Below are 22,074 nucleotides of genomic sequence, written 5' to 3'. Positions count from 1 at the left end.
TGCAGTATAGAGGGAATATTCTACAAATCCTTTATAATGTCTGTGTTATCCAAACTGGCTTTTACTGCAGATGTAATCACTGGCTTTATTTACTGGCTTCCCCACATCAGCAGAAAGCAGAGATATCAGCAGGGATTTTTATCACAGAGTAAAACCTCCTTCTTTAGTCAGACATGAGAAGACAGTGTGTGGGCGAGCTGGGTGGGGAGGGGGTGGGGGGTTACAGTGCTCAGGAATTGTGTCTGCATGGCTGTGTTTTTCCACATGCACTGTGAGAATTACAGCAGAATCAGAAAAATGGGGGTTAAATCTCCAAAAAATCGCTTTACAAGATGTTTAATGAACCACAAAGATATACCTCCAACCTCTCAAAACACAGTCAATCACAGTGTGTTTTCAAGCCGCCACTGTGCACAATTATAGCTCGATTAACTACAGAATAGCATCACCAGCAACCGGCACCGTCTCTCTGTGATTCAGTTCCTCAGGCTCACATTACACAAGAATTAAATTAAGTTTTATTGTTTTAGTTGTTTTTTTTTGTTTGTGTCTTACAACCCTGCTAGTACAAGCAGAAATGCAAATGTAATGGAGCAATGCGTGGGAACTGACGGAGTTGTTGGTTTACTAACTTATATTTAACTGGTATAAAACCTTACAGAATACAAATCTCTATCATACTTAAATCCTGTTTCGTAAGGTATCATAGAGGGACATATAATTTCCCCATAATAAATAATGAAGTATGATACTATAAATCAGAGGAACAATACCCTCCATACCAATGGTTGTAATATATTAAGACATCTTAAAAAAGTTTGTACTGTAAAAGATAGAAAGCCCTGCTGTACCTACTCTAGTAAAACATTATACCCACTATACAGACTGACACTGTTATATATACTTTAAAATTGGAGCAATCATGACAGTCATAAACAGTAGTTTGTAAAAAAAAGCTCTTAGTGGTAAAACGGCAAAATACTAAAGTACGCGACAACAGCATTTCTTTCCCGGGGTTCCAATACTGTGAACCACACTCTTGTACAATTACTACTGCAGGTCACTGTTTTAAATATGTATATAAAACATAGGATTGGGGCTGCACTGGAAAAAAGTAATGTTTATTTAAACTGAAAAACAATCAAATGGGAAGCTGGAGAACTCTTTCCAATCGTTTCTCGTGCTTCACCTCTGGTATTGACGCCACACTCTGCTTGCAGTCTCTAAACAGGCACCATTGATCTGATTCAACATGACAATACAAGTCAATAATGGTTAAAAATATCCTAGAGCTGGAAAGAGTATATTAAACTGAGGAGCAATCTACAATCCATGTCAAGTGCTTAGTGTAAAAACAAACCATTTGTACAACCAAATAGGAACACTTGGATGCATTTTAAATTAAATGCAACATAATCATGAGTCAGAAATATAGATATCTATTAAACACTTTGGAGAGCTCTTCTCACTATCTTTTCTTAATGTACACACACACACACACACACATCTATTTTCAATGTGTAGACATCACCATAGTGTAGTGGAACAACAGACATGCCAAACCTGATCACTGAATGTATTTCATTGGATGTGCCCTCTCTCTTCCAGTTCCTCCCAGGTGTATTCTGTGAGATTGAAGATAGGCAATTGAATGGTTCAATGATTTCGTCATCCTTCTCCTGAATCCTCTGTGTGTTACTACTACCAAACAATCAAAAAATAACTTTACATAGCATGCGATCTGTGGTTCCCTACATATTAGATTGAGGTGAACCCTATACACACACAGAACCACACATATCTTTTATCACAAAGTAAAAAAATTTAAAACCCAAATATTAGCACCGAATTGAGTAACCTCTAAAACAGCTATACAGTATAGACTACAGATTAACAACTTCCAAACACAAAAAGGATTTACAGATCGAATGGAGGTGTGCACAATCTTATTCATTCTTCTTAGCTGTAAGCCTTAATTTACTAATATTTGTGCATGGGTTTCTGGGGTCAAACACAAACCCTCCTCATTTATATAGCTTCTCTAGTAAAGTAGGACACATTGGATTGCCATTACACTTCCGAGGCAATTTGTTCAGCCATGTCTGCTGTCTTTCTTTAAAGATTAGTGAAGTTAATTAGTAAGAGAGAGAAGGCAATTTGGTTCTCTCTCCCCATCATTCTGTACAGCACTTGTTGCTCCCAATCTTCTGACCTGAAGTGTATACACAAGCTTAAAAACGCCCTCTGAGAGGCAAGACATTGTCATGCCAAGTGTAGCACCAGTAGAGAAGAGTTTGTCTTGGAGCAGCCTCACTGTGCAGATCCTGTTGCTGCTTAAAATTCAATTACCCCTTCACTAGACGGTATTGCCTGCAAGAGGAATTAATCTAATAAAATCAAACCATAAAATAAAATGTTCTTCCAGAATTCAGATTATTACCATATCAACAATTCTTCTTCTTGGGTTTACCATGGGAAACTATGTGACGGCAGTTGTAATTGTACACTGCCTCTGAATCAGTCTGAAAAAGGCAGTGTTTGCACAGATGAGTGCAGTTCTTTATAAAGAAAATTGAAATGCATTCCCAGTTGGTCCCATGATGGTTGGAGGTTAAAGGAAGCCCACACAGAATCAGAGACTTATAATGCTTATTTTAATACAGTTGATGGTGAGATAGTGCACTAATTCTGCAGTCTGACCACAGGGCTCATGTGAGACTACTACAATACCAGAGTTCTCTATAGCTCTCAGCCAATTTAAACTTGGATCTACCAAACATAAAAAGCGCTTTTATTGGAGTTCTGGTGATAACAGTTCATAGACTACAAAGCAGAGAGGTGGATCATAGGATAGATGTGTGGATAAGTTGGTACAAGTTGGTACATGGAGGGGATGTGTAACAAGTCTTTTTTTTTGTGACTGACAGGCTGAAGGTAAAAAAAAATATATAAATAAAAATACCCAGCATGGCAGAGAACATCCTGAACTGTCCTTTCTTGCTGAAGCAGCTCGGGGATTCACTTTTGCATAGTACCTGACCCAGACCTGCTACCTGTTCTGTGCGCAGAACTCCCACCTGGTTCATCTGCAGCTCATACAATTCTTCTGGGAGAATCAAAAGTGAGGTACAACTAGATTTTTTCTTTCTGCCACTGCATGCGATTGATTGATGTCTTTCTTTCATTCAGGTACAGCATTGGCAGGTACATTACAGAGTTCATTAACAAACAAAATTAGCCACAACAAAAACCTATTGAGTGTCAGTGAGGATGGGCAGCGCCATATTTCACAAAGTAAAACCTTTCTCTTTTCCCTGCAATGCATTTCATTACCTATAATACTTCCAGTGCTTGACAAGAACATTAGTCATCTTTCCTTGCTTTGAAAACACCCTTTGAATTGCATATAGTGCATCTGGAAACACATGGAAATTAGATGCAGGGACAGCTGCTTGCAAAACATCGAGTGGAGTCCCCACTAAAAACAGGCACCAATATTAAAATATTTTAAAAATTAAATCTACCTTGGGGAGAATTGATGTCTGGCTATTAATATCTTGTGTTAAATGCAACAGAGATTACCCGGCAGTGTGCCATATCATCTCCCAGGCCTGGCTCACACTGGAAAACAAAGATCAATATTCAAAAGAGGGGCCTTCCAAGCCTTCCAACTATTTACACAATTAATGTAATATTAATATAAAGCAAACTTGGCCATCTGTCTTGCCGATGCACAAACAGAAACAGTTTATTGTGTGTGTGTTATAGTGCGACAGGAGCCAATGGCAGTGCCTGCAGGCCACACACCATCCCCCCTCCATCTGCCCCTTTCTCAATCTCGTCAATATTCTGGAGGGGCAAGGTGCGGTTTGTGAAAGAAAATCTTAATGTAGACACAAAGATAACAACATGCCATCTCCACCCATTATTAATTTCTGGAAAAACACCTATGTGCGGTCTCCAAAAAACTAAAAACTAAAAACAATGGACTGCCTGGTTACTGACACCATCCTGTTTGCGCATTTCCTAAATAGATAGATAATAAAGTTACACTAATTCATCAGCTCCAACTGTCTTGGAGACATTTGAAATAATACAAGCCTCCACAGCTGCCTGTACACATTTTAAAATTCACTTTTAAAGCTGAACAAATCTCAACAGATAATCCCTTTTCATTTATCGCGGTTCTCTTTGAAGTTGACTTGTGGTACTTTTGAAAAGAGACAGAAAAAAACAGTTGCTAAAAAGTTAAAATGACTTCAGGTTATAAAAGTGAATGCAGTGCAATTTCTTCCTGTTAAATACGTCTCCAGTTAAAGCTATTTTCAGGTTGTAGTTCAGCCAGTGTGAGTGAAAGGGGGGTGAGGGTGGGGGGGTGTGCAGTAGTCTGATAGGTTAGTTGCTATGCAACCAGGAAGTGCTGTTTGAAAGCATTAACATCTTCTATGTACTAAAATCTGCCAGAATGAAAACGCACAGCAAAAAACATTGAAATAACAGGTTTATGTGAAAACAGAACTCATTACCCACAAGGACATTTTCAAACAACTTCCATTACTACTACCCACGCTTTTCTGAACCAGGGAGTTACTAATAACCTCCCCCAAAAATGATAAATATGTCACGTCACATGTGACAAGACTCAATCTTAATTCCTCTCACTTATTGTTTATATTGTGTATCTTGAGTTATATTTCTGTTCTTTTTGGTTTTCTTTCACTAATGATTGTTTGCATTACTTGAATTGATTATTCCACTTACTTTATTGCTTTATGCGTTGTATGTTTTCTTTACCTGAGTCGAGTTACAGACTGCAAGACACAGCTGCACAGATCAGGGCATCGTCAGGCTTCCCACCTCCAGAGACCCACACACCTGTTTCCCTTTTAATTAGTTGGGCTGCAAGGGATTAAAAGAGAGAGACCTTTGCAAACAGGGTCAGACACATGGGAATGGACATGGGGTGAGCGAGTGGGGATGTGCAGGTACTTACTGTGATGGTGTAAAAGACTGTTGAGACTGTCTCTGAGATTTGTCTGGGAGATGTGGCTGAGAAGGGGAGTCAGCTGAAGACCTGTGGAAAGACTGCATTAAATGAGGGGGGTGTGCTGCTGCAGGGGGAAGCTCTGCCGGAGGCCACCCAGGAAAAAGAGCCTTATCTGCCCTGTAACCAGGACAGCAGTGTTGAGGACTATGCTGTGGAGCAAGGAGAGACAAATAGGCAAATACTTTTTTTTTTTTTTTTTTTTTTCCTTTTTGTGCTATTGCATTGCTGCATTTCTAGAGCATGTATTTATATTTATACTGGGGATGTTATTAGTACTTTTTAGGAATTTAGCAGTTAGGGACTTCATTATTTTCTTGTTTTCTCTTTAGGTAGTATTTTAGAGGGTTTTATTGCCCTGATTTGTATTAGAAAATGTCTAGTTTTAGATAGTTTCTCCCTGTGAAACAGTGGAGTGCAGACTTCTTGCCCTGCCTTCACATATGGATCCCTATTGTAATTGTATGCAATAAAATACTGCTGGGGTGGCATAAGGTTGGCCTCAGTAATCCGTGGGGTGGTGTGGTCAGAGACTTTAAGGGATTGAGTGTCACTACCACCTGTGACAAATATAAACACACAATCAATTAGTGAACTGGGCCATTAAACAAACATTTTCTCGCATATGGATAGTCATCTTTTCCAACTGAGTGACTGAACCAATGAAGGGTTGGAATGACACATTATAAGAACCCAACTCGACAACTAATAAGCATCCTCAAAAATAACATGAATACACCAAATGGTTGTGGTTAATATACAGCCGTGAAGAGTACATTGAATATTCACCCTTAAATTGCTTTATCCCTCTAAGAGTGGGTGAGGTATGAATGTAATAGACATTCAGCATTTGCAAGGAATACTAACTGTAAACCCATGACTATTGAACACACCGCAATCAACAAAGCCAGCCCCTTGCAGTCTGCCTCTGTCTGTGTAAGGGGAAGCAGAGGGAGGCAGGAGACACCTCTCAATAATGGCACTAATTTGGTGAAGGTCTGAACCGAGCTGAACGATGGTGATTTAAACAATGAGGAAGATAACTGGGTAATACTTGATAATAAGGTGCTGTGACTCCTCATTAATTAATATATGAATACCATAGGATTTAAACATCAATATCTCATAATCATCATCTGAGTTCTGATGTTGAGCACGTGAACCCACACTTACCCTAACCCTAACCCTGCTATACATGTGATTAACATAAGAACTCAGATGAAGTGCACGACATATTCATGTGTTTATCTTGTGTTATTCATATATTAATTAATGAGGAATCACAGCACCTTATTATAAAGTGTGACCAATAACTGATAATGGTGGCTGTCTGTTACTGTCAATGATAAATGGAGAGGCAATAAAAACTTCACACCTCCCATGTTAACTCTATTCAATTAATAGGAATCTTCACAGCTCTCTCGAGACTGCATCAGTGTTCAACATACTGACAAGCTACAACTGATAAACAAATATAACTGAATGATTAATATTAAGCAACCTAAATGGCCCACCAAATTACATGGTTTCATATGAAGGGTGCGAGTACTTTTGAATCCAACTGTAAAAAATGCCCTTTAAATCCGAGCTGAGAGGTCCACAAGGGGCTCAAGCAGTATGTCTGTAATTCGAGTTTTCTCCACTGCCTCGGTCAACCCCAGAATGTCCTCCAGATTAGAAGGAGCACAGCATTCGATTGGCTCTACTCTCAGAGTCTTTTCACATGCCCTTCCGTTGCCTGGCCTAATTGCAAACCTGATTGAGTTAAAACTCAGATGCTTTGTGAGCAGATGAATCATTTGCACAGGAGTCATTTTTCACAGGCGCCACATGATACTGCACACCTACCTGAGCACGTCAGAATGGAGCAGTACATTGGGTATAGAGGAGAAATTAAAGCCTTTTGTTTTTGTAATAAAAATATATACATATATTACTTCTAAAGAAACACTCCCACATTTAATAGGTCAGAAATACATGTATTTCTTTCTTTTTTATTTTCTGGCTGCATCTGATTTTGGTGTTTATTAGTTTTCACACGTCTGACTCCCCTGCCCCAGCCTGACCCCAGTATTCAATGGAAACATTGTTTGTTGCTTTTCCAGGTTGGGATTTCTTGGCTTCAAATTCATAACACTTGTGCTAGCATCAGATGAGCTTCTTCAAATTAGCCAAAGGAGAACCCCAAATACAGATACTCCCTAGCCCTTAAAATATGTACTTTTGAATTCCCCTGGAGCTGCTGATAGTAAATCATGTGGCCATTATTTGACCTCTGCTGTTTAAATTGTCACAGCAGATTGGCTGCAGTTTTAGAAATGGAAGGAAAAGTGAACGGAGAAGGTTTTGAGAAAACCTGTACAAAGTGTCTGGAATACTCATACCAAGCAGTTCAAAGATGTGTTCTGTTCCTTTTGTTTTCATGGCAAAGGCATTTAATGGGGGCCAGTGGTTGGGGGGGTTGATGCAAGCTGAAATCCTGCAATCCATTTTGTTCCGCTTCACTGCAGAAAGGATGCTTTTAAGTTCTTTGACTCAGGGTTGTTGTAGCCCAGTGCCAACCCCCACTGCTGCACTCAAACAAAGTACATTTCAAAATAAAACATCGCTCAGATACTTAGGGGAAACTGCACAACTTTAAAATATGGGAATATACCATCATTATAATATATGTTTTCATATATTTATAAGGTATTGTAAATACAGTGGCCTCCAGGTATTTTCACACCCTTGATACATTATATCAAAAAGATACAAGTGTGAAAACAATTTGGGACAGAAATTAATTAAAATAACTACAATTGCTAGGCACACTTCACAGAGCAACAATAGCGCAAAACAAAACATGTATTTCCACCTGTAAGTATCTCAAATGTTAACTCTTGTTGCAGGCAAAGGGTAATTGACAAGTTGGGTAATAGCTATACAAAGAAAATCACTTAAAGCTAAACCTATCAATTTCCACTATATGATCCATCATCAAGATGCAAGGAAATATTACCACTATGTGCTGTGAGAAAAGTGGTCTGAGAGACAAACTCAAATCCAAGGGCAACAGGTGGAGATCTGGCATCAGGATACAATGTCTCAAAGAATACCATTCAATATGAAACTGATGTTAATGGCAGAGGAACAAGGAAGCAACCTCTTCTGACAGCGTAACACAATAAGAGGCGGTGCAAATGTGCCAGACTGCATATCAATGACACTTGGGACTGTGTTATGTTGTCAGATTAATCAAAAAGCAAGGTTTACGGACATGCATATCACCGCTATGTTTGTGAAGCTCATGTGGAAAAGAACATCATCCCCTCTGTGAAATATGGAGGAGGATCCGTTTTGCTTAGGGGATGTTTTACATCTCCTGGTCCTGATGTCAGTATCAAGGCAAATGTGGATTCAAGTATTTCCCAGACATCTTGGCCAAAAACCTGGTTCTCTTTATTTAGAAGCTCAAGCTTGGATCCAAGTCTACCAAGAAATGTTTCAGTGAACAAAAGATCATTATTTTCAAATGGCCATTTCAATGTCCAGACCTAAATCCAATAGAACATTTATAGTTTGAACAAAAAAACAGTTAACAAACAAAAAGCTGGAGAAATGCAGCCAAAATCCCTCCTGAGAAATGCCAGAACCTTATAAAAGACTGCAGGGGGTGTCTTCTCAGGTCATCAAAGTCAAAGGAGGATGCACAAAATACTGATTGGAGGGATGTTAAAACATTAGATTTTTTTTTTTTTTTTTAAACACATGACACTGTTAGTATTAAGTATAAACATATTTATATTTATTTTAAAATATTTTTTTATCACTATTTATTCGATTTATATATTTGGCCACTGTATAGTACTAATATATTAAAACATATCATATATATAGTACATATTGAGTTTTCCATATGGGCTAGATAAGATTATGGAGTTTAAGACAGGACTTGAACAGGGCCAGGGATGCTGCAATCTTCAGCCCTTTATTTACATAGTACCGTCACTGAAGTGAACGTTACTGTGCTATTTAAATGTGACCTAAATGTGTTCATTGGGAATCTATTTCAGTATAATGGATGATGAACAGGAGAAGGAACAGCTTCACAATTCACATTCATGTCTGGGAGGGGTGTCAGTTCAAGTCTGGTTGGATGCCGGAAATAACAAAGTGCACTTTTGCGTTTGATATTAATTGAACAGATGTTTGAATAATAAAACTGCAGAGGAAATCATTTAAGAAACAGATAGTATTTGATTCTGATTAAGAACCTGACACAAAGAAGCAACTGCAATACCAGGTTCGCTACTGAGGGATACAATACTGATATGACCTTATCTTAGAAGATGAAGGAATGCATGAGGATACAGGGATAGTATGCAATATGTTGTTCTTGCTCGAGATCCTTTTAACTCACCTGCCACTTTCTGAAGCTCATCGATTTTAAGAGAAAAGGGGGAGGAGGGAGAAAAAATAGGCTACTGGTGCTGGAGGTTTGCAATTCCCCCAGTAGACTGATGATTTTGCAGAGAGAGAACTCGCATAACTATACACACACACTGCAGACAACACACACACACACACACACACACACACACAGCAGCAGCCAAAGATCTCCTCCACTCACGAGTGAAGCCTGCGCCAATTAATTTCAGCCCAGAAGGAACAGCATAATTCTCCATATTTAATATCTATGTACTCCCCCACTCCCCCGAGAGAGAGATCTAATTCTCCTCTAAAACTTTAGCCTATCATAAAGGGATTCCTCTCTTTGCTTTTACTATGGAGCCGGTGGGCAAGCATTTAAAAGGGAGAAAAAAGGAAAGAAAGAAATACATCCATTGGTTTTATTTATTTGGCTTTAATCATATAAATATGGTAACTGCATCCTCCCACCCCCCCATTTCCAATGCTTTTTCTTATATTACAGTAATTCATCATACTCCAAGCTCACGTTGCTCCCCATCTTAAATTTCCCAAATATTGCTGGACAGACACAGTCACAAAATCCTACGTGCTTCCTCTCCCTCAGAACTTGTGTGTGTCCTGCACTTCAAGCCAAGAAAAACAACAACAAATCTGACAATCAACTGTTCAAGTGCAATACCAATCATCTACCTAGCAACTCGCTGTACACAGATACCACAAAATTAGTTTATACCGAATGGGGGAAGTGGATGGTAATATCGTGAAGCGAATTTCCAGCAGGGTTGGCTATTGAATCTTGCGTCACTTGCAGCTCCACTCCTGTGATCTGGACGACTCCTCTCTCTGCTTGTTCAATTCAAGAACCTGCCTGGGCACAGCTCCCTAAAACAACTGCCTCACTAGTGTGTTGTTGTGTTATAATAATAATAATAATAATATTTTTAAGAACAGGGTCTGCAGTGGGGAATCACTAATGAATCCAGCTTCAATGCAGTTCACATGGATGTTTGGCAGGCAGGCCACACAGTAGCTCACTGGGTTCCTGTTCAGTGTCATATGTCCTCATAGAGAGCGATTTCTTTTCAGAGGGGAAGTGATTTATGGTCTTCTGTCTTTCTTCACACACACACACACCAATCGGGATGGCTTACACTTCGGGGTGAAGTCTCGAATCAACAAGGTTGCTGTGGCAAAATTAAGTAAATTGCCCATCAGGGTGGCATATCTACCTCCAGCCATGAATGACTTCCATGCCAGAGGAGAAGTTCAAATGTCCAGAGCGGTGGAGTTTGGGAGCATGGGATTGTTGCCAAAGTGAGAGTGTGTGAGGGAAAGAGAATATGTGTGTGTGTGTGTGTGAGAGAGAGAGAGAGAGAGAGAGAGAGAGAGAGAGAGAGAGAGATGGTACTCAGCAGTCTAATTCAGCTCTGCTGTTGCCCACATGCTGACTGTTTCAAAGGACAGAGGCAAGGATTCTCTACACCTCCTTGTCTGCCACCTTCAAAGCATTGGAGGTGTAGCCAGCGCACGTGCTGCAGCTTTTGAAATATATATGTTATTGCCTGTGGGAGTCGGTCTACCATCACTCATATTATGCAATTCGCTTTTATTGACCTTGGTTGTTTCTGTTGTTCGGCAGCGATTTTTTTTTCTAATAAAGTTGCTCCTCGGGCTGTTTCTCAATATTATGAACTTCTTTATTGGCTCAAATCCTGCCGTATACTGTTGTTTTTTGGAGTGAAATCCAATCTATACGGCTGGGACTCCATCTCCCTGCCTACGTGTCTTTGATAACAGGCAGTACTGATTAGATATCTGGGAGGACTACTTATTCTCCAAGTATCATCAAAGGGCTCACTCTATCAGCTCCAAGGGAAAAAAGAGAAGGAAACAAATCTTCAAGCCAGAATGTGATGTAAGCCAGCTTATTTGTTTAGGTTTTATTTGTTTTTGTTTTTCCCCGGGGATCTTAGATCTGGGATGGGATTGTGAAAATCGAAATAAATAACTAATGATATTATTATTATTATTATTAATAATAATAATAATAATAATAATAATAATAATAATAAATGGCTGAATGCTTTATACAAGACCTAAATCAATTGATTGAAATAATAATAATAATAATAATAATAATAATAATAATAATAATAATAATAATAATAATAATAATAATAATAATTTTGTTACGATTGTTGTCTCTTTTGTGATTAAGACCCTGGACGAAATCAAATTACAACCACAGTACTTTCCAAATTACTTTCCTTGTGTCTGACTGTGGCAGAAGCAAGAGCCCTCTGGTTAATCGTAATGCATTTGGCATGCAGCTGTCTTGACCGGGCTGACATTTATTTATTTACTCGGTTAACAAGTTCGTTTCAGCACACACTCAGAGTGCGGTCTTGTGTTTGGCTTTCATGCCTCCTGAAAACTTTTTGATTTTAGTTTTGCTCAGCCTGCAAGACACAGGGGGAGAGAGAGCGGGATGGTGCCATTATCCCAGAGACCCTCAAGAGAAAACAAAAGACAAAAAAAAAAAAAAAAAAGATGAGGCAGAGAGCGGGGAGAGCGGGAGTGAGAGTGCACTGTACATAAGGCAACAAGAGCGATCAAAGGCAATGCAGGGCTCCTTGCTTTTGGTTTTATATAATATTACTTTTCTGTCTTTTCCCCTGGAAACATTAAACATTTCCTTATTTTTCTTTCAGTGCATTTGCATGCATTGCATTACATTTACATCCATAATATATTACACAAACAGAGACTGATGAAACTCCAATTGTATACTTTAGCATTCTGCAATACTGTGTGCATGGATAAACGACAACCTAATTAATTACCACGGCTCCACACAATCAAACAAAATAGTTGTGTGATCTATTTACATTTGTTCCATTATTTCATGTCGTTTTAATTGTTTCATTGGCTTGTGATCAGAGTTCTTATTTACTTCTGAGAACAAGGGGCTCTCTGGCTATAGCAAAGAACTGAAGATGCATTGAGAGAGTGTGGCGGAGGGGCTCAGTTGATTGGAAAGAGTATATCCCCTGGAGAATAGATAGCTCCTATATTTCCATCACGCCTCGGCACACACAGCAGGGAAATCCAGCATACACTGCAGCTTTGAGGGATTCTTGCTTTTCATATTTACAGGCAGAATTACCTAAAGATCCCCCCTCCCCCTAATCATTTAACTTGAGCGCATCTGAGCCAAACCTGGGGAGTTTCAATCACTCCTCAGGGTTTGTGCATAGTGCTAAACAACACACCTGGCATCAAACAGAAAAGAACGTGGCATGAACACACGGCTGATCGGAAACTCTGTGGTCTTTCTGAAATACTGCAAGGGAAGGAAAACTACACACAAGCCAATAAAATGGTTTCATACCCATTACAATATCCCTTCCTATAATTAAGGTTTCATTGTCATTTTATGTTAGGTACTCCCATGAAGCCATTATGGGATTTTATAGCATGTTATCATGGCTCCAAAAAAGGAGATGAAATATAGTAGATTATGTAACTGTAGTTATCCTTCACAAGAGAGGGAAAGTCAATGGTTTATGTCATGGTAGAGACCATAATGAACAGGTGTAGAAATAAATGGGTGGTAACGCAAACATCTACAAATTGAAAAAGGAAAAGGTAACACTTCATATTATGTCATTACTAAATGATAAATTGTTTATAAAACAGTTATGAACCATTTATAATTCCATTGATAACTTATTAATAAAACTTTATAAGACACGATTTATCAGTTATAATAAAGATTCGAAATAAAATAGTGTTTTGGCAGCTTTTTTAAATAAATTATATATGTATCACAAGAGGGGTGGTGTACTACTTCTCCCTGATCAGATCTACACCAGATCTCTCAATACCGAAGGAAACAGTCAGGAAAACACCTTAGAGATGCTGCTCTAATGGTAAGAGTTACAGCTCAAACACATTTGTTCAGATGCCAAAACTGAAAGATATCGCTCATTTAAGAAGATTGTTATGGACACATGAAACAATGTTTGAAAAAAAAAAATGTGTTCCCCAATCTCATGATCAACTAATACAAGCCCCAATGAAATAATATTGAAAGAGTGTAACAAGGGTGAATAAAATTGTGCAACCAGCATAAAAATGCTGAGTTTATACAGACTACACAGACAAAAATAGATGGTCATACTCTGCAAGTAGTGTGAGAAAAATGCCTACTATTTGAGGTAATGGTTGTAAAAAATTAAAATAAAATGATGGGAGAGAGCCAGATTAGAAAATGTTGCATTAAAATGCCAGCAAGCAAACCCTCTCAAGCAATTTCACTTTAGATGGCTAATTGTTTTTCAACTGATCTGGATTAATCCAGTCTAGGTTGAATTTCAGTGACCATTCCCTTGTTTAAGCTGGACATTTAACACAAGCAGCTGCTTGAAAACAGCTCACCCAGTTGAAAGGGAGGCGTTGTGGGGCACTGGGTGGAGGAGGAGGGTTGTGTCATCAAACTCAGCTGAGAGACTACTGTGCACCCTTGAGCAAATGATTCTACCCAGAGTATTCCTGTAAAAACCCAGCTGTATAAATAGGTACCCATGTAAGTCGATTTGGATAAAAGCATCAGCCAAATTAATGATAATCAAAAGCAAAGTTGAGAGGGAGCAGGCTACTAATGTTCTATGAACAGTTACACATAATCATGAGGTAAAAACGTATGTAAGCACATAAAAGCACATTAAATAGCACTGTGTCTAGAAAGCAGTCTAAAAAGTAATACTTCCCACCATAATGGTTAAAGTAATACATTGTTTTGATTTTCAAATTGTTATTATGCAGCCTCTTCCACATTAAGCAAGATTTAGTGCATTACAATTCTGCATTACGAAGGCAGCTCAGCCAATGGGGATTTTCAGGCACTTTAAATTATGTCTGGATCGATAGGTTTTGCGGGTTTATAATGGGAAACATTTCCAATTTCATTTATCAAAATATCCAGAGTACAGCTTTCCTTTAAAAATGCTTGGAGGATCAGTATTAAAACAAACAAACAATAAAACAAAAACAAAAGTTTTTTTAATCATTTCCTGTAAAATGCATTGCAATCTCTCACCCATCTTTCATCATAGTTTCAGACTCTGAAGAATAACAAACAAAAACAGAAATAAAATAATAACACATCTACTACTACTACTACTACTACTACTACTACTAATAATAATAATAATAATAATAATAATAATTATTATTATTATTATTATTATTATTATTATTATTATTATTATTATTATAAAGACATTTTTTTTTGCCATCTGAGACTTTTTTTTAAAGCATTTAAAAGCATCTATTACAATATTATTGGAATCCAGAAATGTATATTGATGATAACCTCTAGCTCATGCCTTTGACCTAATTTCCTGCCCAGGCCTAAATAGGAAATGCTACAATGGTGCCACAAAACATTCCTGTCAGGACTAGTGAGGAAACCTGACCCCACTGATAACTTGAGATCTGTAACAACTACAAAATACCGATGTTTAGGTGTGGTTTGATATCAGACTCCAACCCCTTTCCTAGGTTATTATATGTATTATTATTATTATTATTATATTTATTGGCAGATGCACTTAACCATTATTAGTTTTCACATACAGTTACCCATTATTACAGCTGGGATTTTACTGGAGCAATCTAAGGTCTAATGCAGGTGAGGATTTTAAAGGGCCTATAAAATCTGTCGGATTGTGCCCCTTGAGGACTGGATGCGAAGCACTGATATAAGCCTAGGCTCCTATTGCCAGTTAGAATCCACTGCCAGGAAAGCTTTGTGGTACCTTTCGAGCTGGTGTTATAAATAGGGATCATTAACCCCTCCTTCCCAGCATTCACTGCTTTGGCTCCTTTTGCCTCCCTTTCATTGTCCTTGCAGCCGACCCCGGGTCACTTCTCATGGGGAGGAAAACTCATCCTCAGCCAAGAACATTTGAGCAAGTGTGAAAATCATTTTGCATCCCCACCAACAGAACACCAAAAGAGGTTAAATCATGGGGTGTTGTTTTAATCATCTTAATTGAATGACTGGCATGTTTTTGGAATCAACATGGGGAGGAGGGGGGACTCTCTTGTCTCTTCTTTGGAGGTCTTCAGTAAGGTCTGCTCCCTCTTCTGGCCCCAGGTCCTCAGTCGTCCTCCCCAGACTGCCTTGCTACGTTGGTGAGACAAGGGGCAGTCAGAATTACAGAGTGTCATCTGCTCCGAAGCAGGGCCTGTTCTGGAGATGACACAGCTGACAAAGCGGAGTACAAGGCTCAGCCACCACAGTGAAATTACCTGTCACAAAAAATTATCCATACCCCTGTCTCAAAATAAACAGGCTCTGGGAAGAAGCAACGGACTCCCCATGTCCGTTAAAGCCTGCACAAGGTGATTCACATCACAAGCAGTTTTGCTGTGCGGGGACGGCTGTGAGGGTGAGACCCTGAAGGGATCTTTTACACAGACAGAGAAACTGGATATGTGCGCGTTCCTCTGTCTGTTCAGTTCATTAGTGCTCTTCTTTACGCAGGGTGACAATTGGCATCACTGACAGCTTGAAAACACTTAGACAAGTTGGCAGGCCTGTGGAATGTCTTTAAGTCAGATATTTGAAAAGCAGGTCAATGTGGAGACAAGTGGCACACAGAGCCGGCCCCACCGGGCCACTTTCCAGCCGCATTTTCTGTTACGCTACGTTTAACCTAATTGTTTTTTGTCTTTTTCAGATAAAGGAACAAACAAACTCCTAATGTTGCAAAATGAAAAAAATAAGCATTTAAGCTCCCTTAAGGGGCTCCTACATTAGCATCTAGAAAAATGTATAGTTTCAGCTCTGTTATGTTGTTTCATAAAAAAGATAAATAAATTGGTTTCAGCACAGCATGTTGGTAATTGTTTTTCTTCTTATTTTAAAGGATATGACCCTCTTTGTCTCTACTAGCTTTCCACCTTTGCCCGACACATCTTTATCAGAAACCTTCCTGGTTTCACATTGCCAGAGGAACAGACGCGGTAGCAATGATCTGAGTCTCACAGACAGGGAAAGCCAGGTACCCCACAAAGCCTGTTCAGATTAGATCATGACACAGTGACTCAAAGTGGCTTCTGGAAAAACACTGATCTATCATCCCCTCTAGGACCCCTGCTACTTGCTATATAGTGACAATAAATATCCCCCGGTACACAGCAATGATCTGTGGAGAGTGGATGTCATGAAGAGCCTGTCAATTGAAACTTAGTTCTGCACATGCACAGATTCTGAAATAATAAATAAGTCTGGTCCTCAGTTTTTAAACTCATCCAACTTTCTTAGGCCACACTTCATTCCTCCCAGCACAAGGCGCTGATGTATTCTGCTTAATTAAACAATTTATTTATTAATAATCTCTGGATTCCTTTAATTATCTCAATTTGTGATTCTATTAACGCACAGTGGTGTGTTGATTAAGCGGCAGCAGCTATGGACATTTATTTAGTCATGTATCCCTTTATTACTAATACAACATATTCAATATTATTTCTCAGAATGTGTAAATCAATAATTTAAATGTTTAAGTTATAAACAAAAGTGTAAAGACAAAAAGGCACTAATATTCTAGTATTTTCTTCCCTCCAAGTTCAGTCATTCTTAATCAGTTGGGATGGCAGCTACCACCTAACATGGGAAGACAAAACGTATATATATCCTAAAAAACACACAATCCAACCATCCACATCTTCTCACATAAGCCCTCAGTGCAAAATGCAGAGCTGTGGCATTATAGGGAGAATTAATCAGCGGTTCCCACTGATGACACTGCTTAAAGGCATCTGATAAGTTACACTGGTTGCCATTGTGCAGACAACAAAGGAATCCTGGTCAATTCGTAGCCCACCCACCTCTGGCAGCACTGGGGGATCCTAGTCACAGCTGACCATGATAAAGCCCAGATTCAAACCAGTAATATCTAGCCTACTGGGTCCAGCTTGCCAGTCAGGCACAGACAGAGCTACTCGGGTGCTCTATGTTCATGTAGTTTTAGATCTATGGTGTTTTACATGCCATATGAAGCATTCACGTGTCCTAGATTTTAAAATAAATTATACAACTCTGTGTTTTATATGCAGTGCAGATAAAACAGGCCAAAAACACAGTTATTCAATTCAGTTATCTATTTTGTGTGTGAATGCATTACAGTGGAATTACCTCACAAATCAATACAGTCCAACCCAAACCAATGGAGGAGTGTCCTGGCAGTAATACCAAACACACCTATGATACAAGATTCACATGTAACCTGTAACCTGTAACTGATGACCTGTAACCTTAATTCAATATGACTTTGAAGTAGCACTACTCAGCATAAATGTGCATATCAACAGTCATGTGCTTTCCGGTGTCAAATAAGATTAGTCTATTGGAAAAATGTGTCCATCCTGCACCTGGAGTTAAAGGGGAGGTTCCTATGCTGTACAGCATACATATAACTTAAACTCATATTTTAAAGCTTTTGAATCTTTAATTTACATAAAGGCAACACTGCAAATTTAACATTTATCTTTAGGCCAGTAAAACAATGCCTCAATGTCAAAATGTTTTACATGAAAGTGATCTTCATAAAACCAAACCAGGTATGAAACTTCAATGGATCATTTTTAACCCATTCAATTGTAATGACAACACTGCATGCAGTAATACATGTTCATAATGTAAAATGTATATTTTGGCCAGAACAATGGCATATCACAAGTTACAAAAAAATAAATTTTTGAGTTAGACTGCACATATTACAATGTAAAATGTGTTGAAAAATTAAGATGACAGACAGAAAATACAGTAAACCTTTAATGAAATTGGGGTCAGTATCATACAGCACCTTATGCTATTGTCTTATCTCCTAATATCTCAGATTCATTTTACAGGACACCGTATCTTCCCAATGGAAGTGCAATGCAAATATTAAATTATTTTAGTTATGCAAGTATATCCCATTAATATGAAAAATGCACTTTAAAGAGTCGCTGATGGGTCATGAGAGAAACAGACAGCAACAACAAAGAGGTGAAGTCCCTCTGGAAAAGAATTTGTGACCTCGGTCTAATGATAACATGGCTCTCCAGAGCATGGCACCATATGGTAATCATAAGCACAGGCTTCAAAGTTTATTTTTAAATGCTCAGAAAATGAAATCTTACCTCCTCCTATTAAACATACAGGAGCCATATTGCCATGCTATGGAATAGGGCTTATGCCAGCTGTCTGCTGTAGCACATTCACTGATGTTTGCTCTTTGCCCTTTCCTTCAAGTAAACCTTTACACTCTGACTAAACTCATTAAAATGCACTTTAGTCTCCAGTTTTGAGCTTTAATTCTATTTGCTAAATGATTCGAGCCACAGGCCATCAATAACATCCGCAATAAAATGAACGCTCTACACAGATCTTTCTGTTCAGAGCAGTTATTCTGTTCGATTGAATACCTGCCACCTGTTAACAAAGACTGGATTGATTATCTAGGGAATTCAAGCCCCATCCCCCACACACACACACTCACCCCACCTCACCTCTCTATCATACTTAATTATCAGTATGGACTGGGACTCAGGTGCTGATCACAGCACTAGGTATGTTCCGTGGCAACACCAGTGCCATCGAGTCAAAATTATTACAGAGCCAAGCCGAAACTGAAGCCCCCCCACCTTGACTGATACTTTTACATTGTGTACTATTCAGTAAAAGTCAGAGTCGAAAGATGACAGGAGAGCTGAAGGCCTGTCTGTGTGTGTCGAGCTGCGGACGTCTCTCGGGGGCCGAGAGGGATGGCAGTTCTCTTCTGCCATGCTTAATTTGAAGGGCAAAGACTGGGCACGAACTGACAGCCCAGCACTTTCCCACCTCCCTGACTCTCACACCCCAAATCGCCTCTGAGAAAGCACAGGGCCTCCTCTTCCCATAGACTCCTGACAGAACTGCTCCAGAGCTCTGCGGTGAGTTTCACACAGAACACAGCAGGACGTCACCAACCCAAGCCCTACATGGGATGAAGCACTCAGGAACATGTCCAAATAAAGAAACATCAAATAAATTGACAGCTGTCCCATGCATTGTTGCTGCCAGCTACTTGACATTTTACAAAATACTTCCCAGGGCAAAAATCACATTATTTTTACATACAATTACCTATTTATACAGCTGGGGTTGTACTGGAGCAATCTAGGTACAGTTCCTTGCTCAAGGGTACAACAGCAGTGTCCCCCACCTGGGACTGAACACACGACCAACCACCACCCACGGAGTCCAGACTGCTAATCCACACTGCTGCAATTGGTGTATTTAATACAAAACACCCTCTTCATAAGCAAATATATATATATATATATATTTAAGGCTCAAAAGTTACTATTTACAATGTATAACACTTTGCATTGGACAACAATAGAATAAATGAAAGTAATATAGTGTTTTTGGATTTCAGTATCTTACTGATATGTTTTTGTCTAAATGTATGGCAAGGTTGTGACCTTGAGATCACTCACTATTACAGGAAGCACATCAAAAGAATGTGCTTCAGTTTCATATCGAGTCTTTTGAAGTATCTTAAAAAAAACATCCTCATTATGCCTACAGGACTATAAAGGGTTAAGAGGTGAAGTCTTTACTGCCTCCTTGGACCTCTGTTCTTTTCTGCATCAAATTCCTTCTGATAACCAACTGCAAAAAGTCAAGGAGTTTTAAGCAGCTTCTCTATTGTGAAGAATGTATTATTCAGCACAAGCTCAAGCAGACAATTGCCAAAAAAGGTCAGAATTGCTCTTTTCTGAAGAAATCCTATAATCTCCCAATTTGATGTAAGTCATTGTGCCTTTTCTAAACCCATGATCACTTAGAAAATTCAATTTTCAAAAGATTTGGTAATGAGATCTTTGGCTATATATATATATATATCCTGACGGTTCAGCTATACAGGAACAACTGACTTGAAGCAGAACTGGGTTTTAATGTTTTGAGTAAAAAACATCTATATATTCCTGTGCAATCGATCGGTACTCTTGCCTAGTAATACATCTGCATTAAAAAAATAAGATGAAAAACATAACCAATTACCAGGGCACCCCCATGCCACACAAAATCGAATAATGAAAACAATGAAAATAATTTCCTTGCATCTGCCTGTTTAAACTCGTGCACGCACTGAACTCAAGTGGGTTCTCTTCCATAGCCTTATTAAAGTAGGGATCTTTCAAAAGCCTCAGCAATTTAATGCAAACTGATTTGCCTGTGGCCTGATGGCTTGAGGTTGACACAAGACATTATTGTCACCTTGCTGCACTTAATCAAGAACTAAGCGGAGAAGCTATTTTTTGCAATTACACTGAGCATTTAAAACCCAATTACTTTTCAGCTAAAATTACTTGACATAATAATAATTCCTTAATGCTTCCTGAAGGGATGCAGGGTTAATTGCAGAGCTTTTTCACATTTCAGCCCCGCTCCCTGCTCCAATCCAGCAGCTGTCAATCCAGCAGCTTTACCCGGGTTTCGGAGCCTGTGAGCTCAAGAGAGTCTCCGGCTGCACATCGCCACACTGCTGACAACAGCTATTCGACGCACATCCAGTTTACAACTATCTCAGCACATTCTGGGGATTATGCCTGCACAAAACTAATAACTTCAAGAAACCAATATTTAGTGTATTGTCAGGTAGATTTTATTAGCTTTTTTAAAAGCACTATTGTGTAAAATCGAGACAACAACTTCCATTAACCCCATGGGGGCTCCAATGTGCACAGAGCAGAGATCCATGTTGCTGGATTTGAACAGGACTACAGAAGGTGACAGGTTTGTTCAATCTGTTCAAATGTGGTGATTTTCAGGTCAGAGCAAAACTGATAAAGGAGGGATCCAAAGCATCTCTTCCTAAAAGATGACAATTTCCTTTTCCCATACAGTGCAACCTATGCTACCGGGCCTCACATTTTCCTGAAGAGTGTATCAGATCCTCCAGTCTGCTGGGGACTTTCAATGCCTCCACACAACTGTCACTGCAGGCGGCTACAATCCATCACGAGAACGGGAGCTGCTGTTTGGGAAATTGCCCAATTAGCCAGATAGTGCTTTGCTTTTGTTTTGTTTTCGATCTGATGTAAATATTGCTAATTAGCGATGTGTGCATAATGAACGAGGCTGGGGGAAATTGCCATGGCTTTCATGTGAGGAAGTGCAGCCCTGTTTGCTTGCGGTTCGTCTCTCGCTCGCCAGGTTCCATCAGGACGATAAAGACATTAAACAGGGAGAGAGAGAGAGGGAGAGAGAGAAACTCGACTGTATTAAAACACTTTGAAACAATAAATCGTCTCACTTATTAATTTCTTTAGCTTTCCCACACATTTACCGGTGGCTTGCAGTGTGTTGATGTGACAAATGATGGTACTGCCAGGTTGCACAACTGTCAGAGACATGCTCGAAGCCCTGCATCATTAACGTCTGTCCAGCACTTGATGAGATTGTGTGAGACAGACAAGTGGGAGAGAATATATTTCAAACTCCCCCCCTTCCCCATTATATCACATCCATACAGAATCTTTACAGGATTTAAATTAACAGCCTCTTGACC

The sequence above is a fragment of the Amia ocellicauda genome, chromosome 17, assembly GCF_036373705.1.
Source record: "Amia ocellicauda isolate fAmiCal2 chromosome 17, fAmiCal2.hap1, whole genome shotgun sequence".
Taxonomy (NCBI): Eukaryota; Metazoa; Chordata; class Actinopteri; order Amiiformes; family Amiidae; genus Amia; species Amia ocellicauda.
This window is presented reverse-complemented; position numbering follows the sequence as displayed.